This window comes from Saccostrea echinata, unplaced genomic scaffold (genome assembly GCF_033153115.1).
Source record: "Saccostrea echinata isolate AGI-Se365-2 ecotype Australia unplaced genomic scaffold, CSIRO_AGI_Sech_v1 ptg000033l, whole genome shotgun sequence".
NCBI lineage: Eukaryota > Metazoa > Mollusca > Bivalvia > Ostreida > Ostreidae > Saccostrea > Saccostrea echinata.
Window position 1 is genome coordinate 23,253,673 of NW_026889782.1, and position 8,025 is coordinate 23,261,697.

The 8,025-nt window shown below is 34.3% G+C and overlaps 1 long non-coding RNA gene across 1 annotated transcript in view; it reads right to left on the reverse strand.

Annotated features, from left to right (window-relative positions):
• The window catches only part of LOC133199056 (uncharacterized), a 536,473-nt gene that overhangs the window by 143,574 nt on the left and 384,874 nt on the right, over window positions 1–8,025 (reverse strand). The gene's annotated exons all lie outside the window — the stretch shown is intronic.

Here is an 8,025-nt window from a genome sequence, read left to right on the forward strand (position 1 = left end):
TATCAGTCTCCCAGTACCTGAGATTGAATTTTCCCAACAAAAAATCCTGAAAATCTTTGAAAGCCACAAAATCTGAATTAATATCACCTTCAATCAACAGTGGGATATCAAGGGAACACAAAATCTCTTCCATTACTCTTTGACAAATCTCAATGGGGTTTTGGGAAGAACATAAAGTGGTTTTATTGTTGTCAAATCATTCTCAGATGCTACATCATGTGAGAAAACCAGGATATTGTTCATCATGGTCCTGTGAATATACTTACTATTTCTTTTAACTTTTTGATGTCGTCTTTTGTATGCCTTCCTTCTCTCAATCTATTCAAAAGTTCTGCAAAATTATTGTCATCTTTCTGTCTCATTATCTTGGTCAGTTCATACAGTTGAAAATTGTCCTTTCATATATTTGATGCTAAAGTTGACCTTTTTTATGGTATCTGACAGAGAATTTCAACACAAAATCTGCTGGACATAACACTTCAATAGCTTTAAGTCATTGTTGATAAAATTTTACAATATTGCTAGACTCTACATCGGTACCGTTTTTTTATCTCTTCTAAAATATGCTTCGGTTTTAACATAACGACTTTTTTTTCTGGAGGACTGGTTTTTATGAATAAAGGATCTTGAAGTTCTCCGAAAAGTTATTTGTAATACAAGACATGTAGCTTCTTGTGCACCAATTTTAACAATTTTAAGCCTCTTCACATGCCTTGTTTAGTACATTTGACATACCTCTCTGACGATACGATATATGTAGCATATAATTACGAGTCCAAAATGAACTGAATATCCATACTTGCAAGCCAACTCCTCAGCAAAATGCAATTGTATGAATTTATGCGTATTTCACTTAGGTTAAACACAATTAACTCTGTCTTAGCTTGAATCTGACAAGTAAGTATGTTTCCAAGTCCATTTCCATTTTCTAAAGCAATTCACTGAAGGACATATCATTATCTTTGACTTCTGATGAATTTAATAGAGCACACAATCTTTGGTAATTTGTCTTTACAGAGGACAAAAGATCTTCATCTTCAATAGGAGACCAAAATCACAGTGTATGTGGGATAGGGAAGTTAAACAGACAAATTGGTTTGTTTGCATGCCTTTGTGTTTGATAATTGACCTGATATGGATCCACACTGCTTTTATTTCAAATAGAGTATGTGTCAACAAATTGTGCTATATCTTCAAATTCATCTGATTCAAGTGTTGAGGCATTTTTTACCCACAAGAGAATATGAACATGTGGTGAGCCACGTCGTTGAAACTCAACTCTGTAAAAGAAGTCGATGATGAAGCATGATTTCGCCCACTGGATTTGATTTGTTGAACAATACCTCTGAAATCTATAGTTACAGTACCTGGCACATGTCACGGATTTGATATGTTAACACATTTGTCCCCAGGAAAGATTTTCTACATCTTTTTTACTGCAAGAACCATTTTCAATCAGCTTTCCTAGGGTTATTAGTAAATGGCTCCATTTAGTCTCTGCAGCTGAAAAGGAGCAAAACGATGTAGGAATTCCTAAGTGTCTGATCATGGCAAAGATGTCTTTTTTTGCTCTTTCCCAATATGGTGGCGATCCGCGAAGATTACGCAGCACATGGTACCCTTCATTCAATCGAACAATTGTGTCAGTTGTGAAGGAATCCAATTTTTCTGCTGCAGTATATTTTCCCCCTGCATTTTCTGACAGCTTATTGAAGCTCAATACACCTTTTTAATAATATACATGTACTTGGGTTTTGGTTTATAAATATGTATGTACCTTATTGATATGTAAAAAACATGTACTATACCTTTTTTCACACATCAATAAAGTACATACATATTTATTAACCAAGACCCAAGTACCTGTGTAAATATTAGCTTTTAAAGCCCTATGAATATGCTGAGTATTTGATACAAAAGACTGTATTCAGGAAAAACAAATTAAATGTATTGATTAAGGAACAAAATTTTACAGCTTTAGTTGTATTTGAACAATACCTTATTCGTTAATTTTCTCTTTTCTTGTTAGCAAGTTTATTACGAAGTACAAATTGCCACGATGCTCTCAGTGGGGAATATGTACAAATTTACCGATAAATTTATTAGAAAAACCTACTACGTATATGTAATAGTCTTTCGATATATACATATATTCACAACTTATAGTGTTTTCAATGATATGCCATTATTTCAATGACCATTCACACAAAAGCTTTTTTATATTCATGCAGCTATAATCGCCTAGCTCGTTTTTCTTTTTTAACATCGGGCTCGATGCTATATGATGTTCTAGAAGTTTCCGTCAATATTAAAATCGGTGAATGACGAAAATAATTTGCACATTTCCCATTTTTAAATCGGCTATCACAATGAAATAAATTAAGATAACGAACAGTATTCAGGCTCAAAACTTTTATATCATTTCAAGTTTTGATTGAATAATTCAGTGATGACGTTTTTTGACATAAATAAACGATTGCTTGTTGCCAGTTTCATTAAAAACTGCCAGTAACTTAGATCCGCCAACCGGAACCGCCACCGTACTCACGTTTTTGCTTTTTCATGGCTGTTTATAGAAAATGACAGTAGACTTTTAATTTAATGTACGATACTTACTATGCGAGTTAAATCTAATTATAGTTTACGGACATCATCTTGCATCTAGTGTATTCTTAGAGGAGTAAGTAAGAACTCTGGTGCACCCGTTTCGGAGTTTATTTGCAAAATTTATTAATTTATAAGTAAGTATAGATGCAGATTTGCGCAGAAGTACTTCCTAAAATACGAGTCATTCTGCGCAACATTCTACGCTTCATTTTCGTCAAAAGTGTTTAATAAACTTTGTCGCATATTTTTGTTAAATTGATATTTACCTATTAAATCGAATAAAACTGGTTTGAAATTTATTTAATTTTATTTATTTCGGGAGGTCGTGAGTTCGAATTTCGGCCGCGACGGACTTAAGTCGATAAAAAATGGGTAGCAGCTGTTCCTTCGCCATGCGCTCGGCACTTTGAAAAGAAAGTTGCGGGTCCTTCGGATGATACCTTTAAAACCGAGGCCATATGTCACGGTAGGCGTTGGCACGATAAAGATCCCTCACTGCTCAATGGCCCTGAGTGGCCGAGTTAAGGTCAAAATTTGAAGCCCTTCACCGGTATATGGCGACATCTCTATATAAGTGAAAAATGCTCAAATGGGACGTAAACCAACATACAAACAATCAATCATTTATGTACGAGCCTGTTTATCGTTATCTTGTTTACAATGGCAACGAGTTACAACAGTATGGCGACCAGCGAAAAACAAACGCAAATGTATTGAGTAGCATAGCAGCTGAACTGGGGATGAAAGGATGACGCATGTGCGTTAAGAATAGGTATAGGCATTTCTATGCAACTGAGCTAATAAATACGCGTAAGGGGTATATTCAAAGAATGTTTTGATTTATTATTTTTAAGCATACTTAGTACCCACGATATGTTCAAGGCAGTACACATTATGCAGGCCGGTAGGAAGCAATTTCAGTTTGGGGGGGGGGGGGGGCACAGCCATACATTTTTCAGTTGACATTGAGGGGGCACTACCGAAAATTTCCTGACAAACAAAAAAAAAAGGGGCATCAGACGTTTTTATTGAGGGGGCACAAGCACACATTATCTATGTTTACTATAGTAATCTATATATCGGCAAAATTATGGGGGGGGGGGCGTGGCACGCCCCCCCCCGGTTCCTACGGCCATGTTATGACGTCATTTATCGTACCTACTGGAGGTAATAAAACACATCAACAAAACAGCTTCGGCGCAAGGGATTACCCTATTTATTTATACATAAAAATTATATAATTCTAAGAAAATTATTCTACAGATTATTAAAAGTGCTTCACAAATCCGAGGTTTTCTCATTTGATCGGAATTTGAGGAAACTTACACCGGACTGTACATTTTACACTGATTTAAGCTTTACAAATAGAAATTAAACAACTGAACTGTTGATATTTCTGCAGCAATACAGGCAAACGTTGGAATATTTTGCTTCTAAATAGACCTTGTTTCAGTTTAATTAAATAGAGCATGCCCTTGCGCCGAAGCATTTTTGTTGATGTTCATTATAATAGTGTGTAGTAAAGAACAATGACGTCATAATGTGTATTGGCTATCTAATGCCATGGATATCAAGTATGTATTAGACAATAAGTTTTAAGTTTTTCTGTATACTAGATATAGTCCTTAGGCATTTTAACTAGTTTTTGTTGCATAGAAATGCCTATACCTAGCCTTTACTCACCTGCGGATCTTATATGTGACATATTATCCAGTCAAATACCAGCAGCACTTATAACTCCAGTTGAGCAATTGCCATCCTCCGTTAATCCCGCTGACATGCAGTTTAAGGAAAACTTGCCTCCTTTTAATGCAGTCCATTATCAGTTAATAACAGACGATCTCAAACCTCCCACCATATCATTCTCTATGGTGTATAAATTTATGATAACAAGAAGAAGGCAAGGAAATCGAGGCATCCAAAACGTCAAGGGTTTAGACAAGCATATTGATGTCGGAGATGTCCAGAATATGTGTATTGCACGAGTAAGTTGATACTATTATGCAAATCCATTTATAAAGAAAATTAACTACAGACATTTATAAAATACATAATATGTTTCTAGGTCAGTGAAGATATATATTTAGCACTTTGAGAGAGAGTGTGTATTTCACAAACACACATACATTTGATTTATTCTAATATGATGTAATCATTTGATTCTGAGAAGGGCTGAAAGATTTTGGAAATATTTTGCATTTGAAAATTTCGAAAAATAATATGTCCTCCACTGGTAAGAAAATACCTTGATTGCTACAACTTTTGCTCTGTAAAGGCATAAAAAATAACCTTTTGCTATTGAACACAACTTGCAACACCACCAACACCCCCCTTTACACTCTGAATTAAATGGCTATCCATATCAAGTAATCGAGTGAACATTGAAAATATATTGTTAAACAGGTAATTAAATATGAGGTCTCCATAAGGCTGTTTTTTGGCCCATGTTCTTGCGAAAAATAAAATTGGATTGTCAGAGCTTAAACCTATTTTCTTTTATTTTTAACATGTATAATTTTGCGCTGTATATTTTCTGCGAGAAAAAAGGATAATATTGGAAAAAACGATGAAAATGTGGTACCCTCTACCACTTTAACATTAAAGTGACAGTACGGCGCATCTCATCAAAAAACTGACTTGATAAAATTTTCCGACAAGATTTGGTATTTTTTTACTGCTCATAAATGTATAAACTTTCTGAAAATTACAACTGTCACAATTAAATAATTTTGATTATTTCGTTAAAATTAATAGTTATTTATGGGACGTAAATATATATATCGCAACGTGATCGGGGTTCCACATTCCATGCTATGCACGCATGCGTAGTTTTCATAAACAAAACAGCATGGTTAGAGAGGGAAGCCCGGTAGGCCTGCTACATTGACAAAGTCGACCAAAAAGAAAAGGAAACTGAAAATAGAACTTGGAAAAGCAACTTTCCTGACTAAAATTTAGTTTGGGGATTAATATAATCGCTGGATAAGGAAGAAACGGGAACTCGGCGACACTCGTGCTGGGCTCTTGAAGGTTCTATTCGACAGGTTTGTTGATACTTGTTATCATTTCTCATTTTTCCATCGCTTTCAAAGAAAAAGAAATAGTGTAAACTCAACATAAAAATACATCTTTGACTTACAAACATTGTTGCCATTTGAAGTGCTAATTTGTTTAACTGTGCAGAAAAACATTTTGTTTGACATTTGCCGCGATAACGTATGATTAGTTGGTTTTTCCTTTCTCGGACCCCAATACACAAAATGTCAACATTTGTACTTTTAATTCTGTTAAATTCGCCTGAAAGCAGACAAAAAATCTTTACGATTATTATTTTAGATTATTTTATCAGAAAGTTATGATAATTTGCTTTTGAGAATTGCTTTTACTTAATATCCATTATATTGTAAACTCTACAGTGTAGGCACGTGTCGTTTTAGAATTCACGTGGTACAAATAAACAGATCTAAGATTGCTCCACTTCGTACGACCCTTGATTTTCCGGCAGATTCTAATTACGTTAATTTTGTTTGAGTAGAGAATATTTCTGTTTTTCAAACTGCTTACATTAACTTTATTCCTTATTTCTTAGTGACATATTGGGTAAATTTGAATGAAAAAGCACACATTTTGCAGCCGTACTGTCGCTTTAAGTATATGGGAAAATGTTTTAGGGTTATGTTGTTTAACCTTCTAGTTCACTACGTGTTGCATTGAAAACCAAAACCATATTTTTATAATTGATTACGTATACTTACAGGACCATTATACTGGAATATGGTTGTGGTTCTCAATGCAACACGCACTAAGATACTAATGACTTTGCTAATTTTTTCAGAGTTGCGATGATGCACCTCCGTAAGGAAGCCTCATAATGAAAAGCAGGTAAAGTGAAAGCCTATTCCTTCGCATAAATGGCTTATAATGTAGGGGGTTTTATATATATATATATATATATATATATATATATATATATATATATATATATATATAGGAGAAAACTATTCAAGACGGGAAATAGACTTCTCTTTAGAAAATGATCATAAAGGACAAAAATATACATAATTATGTATGTAAAGATCTTTGATAATACGTTTTAAAGTATATCAGTCCAGATACAGTATCTCCATGTGGCAGAATTTGAAAATTACAACAAAATATTTCTAGTGCATAGTTTATTAACAACACTTACACATAAGTAGAATTCATTAGAATATAGAACATTAAAAAAATAAGCTATAATAACAGGCACGTAATATCGCGGAGGTGGTGCCCACCCCCCTTTTTTATGTTTTACTGTTTAGAATGAAAAGTTCATTAAAAGGCCATTAGCCTCCCTTTCGATTTTTTGTATATAGTAATCCTTCCCCAACACACATATACATTTTCTTGCAATTCGGTCAATCCTTCCCATATAATGTATTCCAAAATATAATTTTGCTTGAAAAAGGGATTAGAACTCTTATCCCATCTATATTTTATGAGTATGTACTCTTTTCATTTATTAGTCCCCTACCGGTGAAACCGGAGGGGACTATAGGTTTCCTCTGAGTTTGTCCGTCCGTCTGTCTGCCTGTCCGTCTGTCCCTCTGTCTGTCTGTCAGTCTGTCCCACTTGGTTTTCCGCACTTTTCTTGCAGACGCTTGCAGATATTGAGCTGAATTTTGGTATGTGAGTGCATCTTGATGAGTTACAGATCAAGTTTACATTTCGTTCCGCTTCATTGATTTTTGACGGAATTACGGCCATTTCAATTTTTAGGGGTTTTCCGCAATTTTCTTCTAAACGCTTTCAGATATTGAGCTGATTTTTGGTAAGTGACTTTACCTTGATTAGTTATAGATCAAGTTTGCATTTCGTCCCGCTTCATTGATTTTTGACCGATTTATGGCATTTTCAATTCTTAACGGGAACCAGATTACACTTGTTGGTAGGGGACTAGTATTGCTAATGCAATACTCTCAGAATGCTTGTTATTTTTGATTGTGAAAGCATACAAGGCATCTTCAATTTCTATTTTTTGTTTGTTTTTTTTTTTAAGGGGGGGGGGGGGGGCTTTACAGTCAATTTCTTTCCAACCCCACACTCTACTTTGAAAATGATAATACGAGAATGTCAAAATCAAATTTAAAGGAATTTAATGAATTTAAATAAATTTAAATTAGGAAAGTGTCTCTTTAAACAGAAAAGTGTCTCCATCGTCCACGGGGCCCCAAACTGTGGCTTCTTCTTATAATCCGAATCTGTTGAGTATGAACAAATAAAGAATTATATATCTAAGAAATTTACAAGAATACAAACATATACATTTCATCCTTCGGAAATTGCATAAAATTTCAAGCAAGTAGAATTTTATGACGCAAAATCATATTAGATTAAATGTTTCAGGAAATCATTAAAATGTAAATAATGTACTTAAAA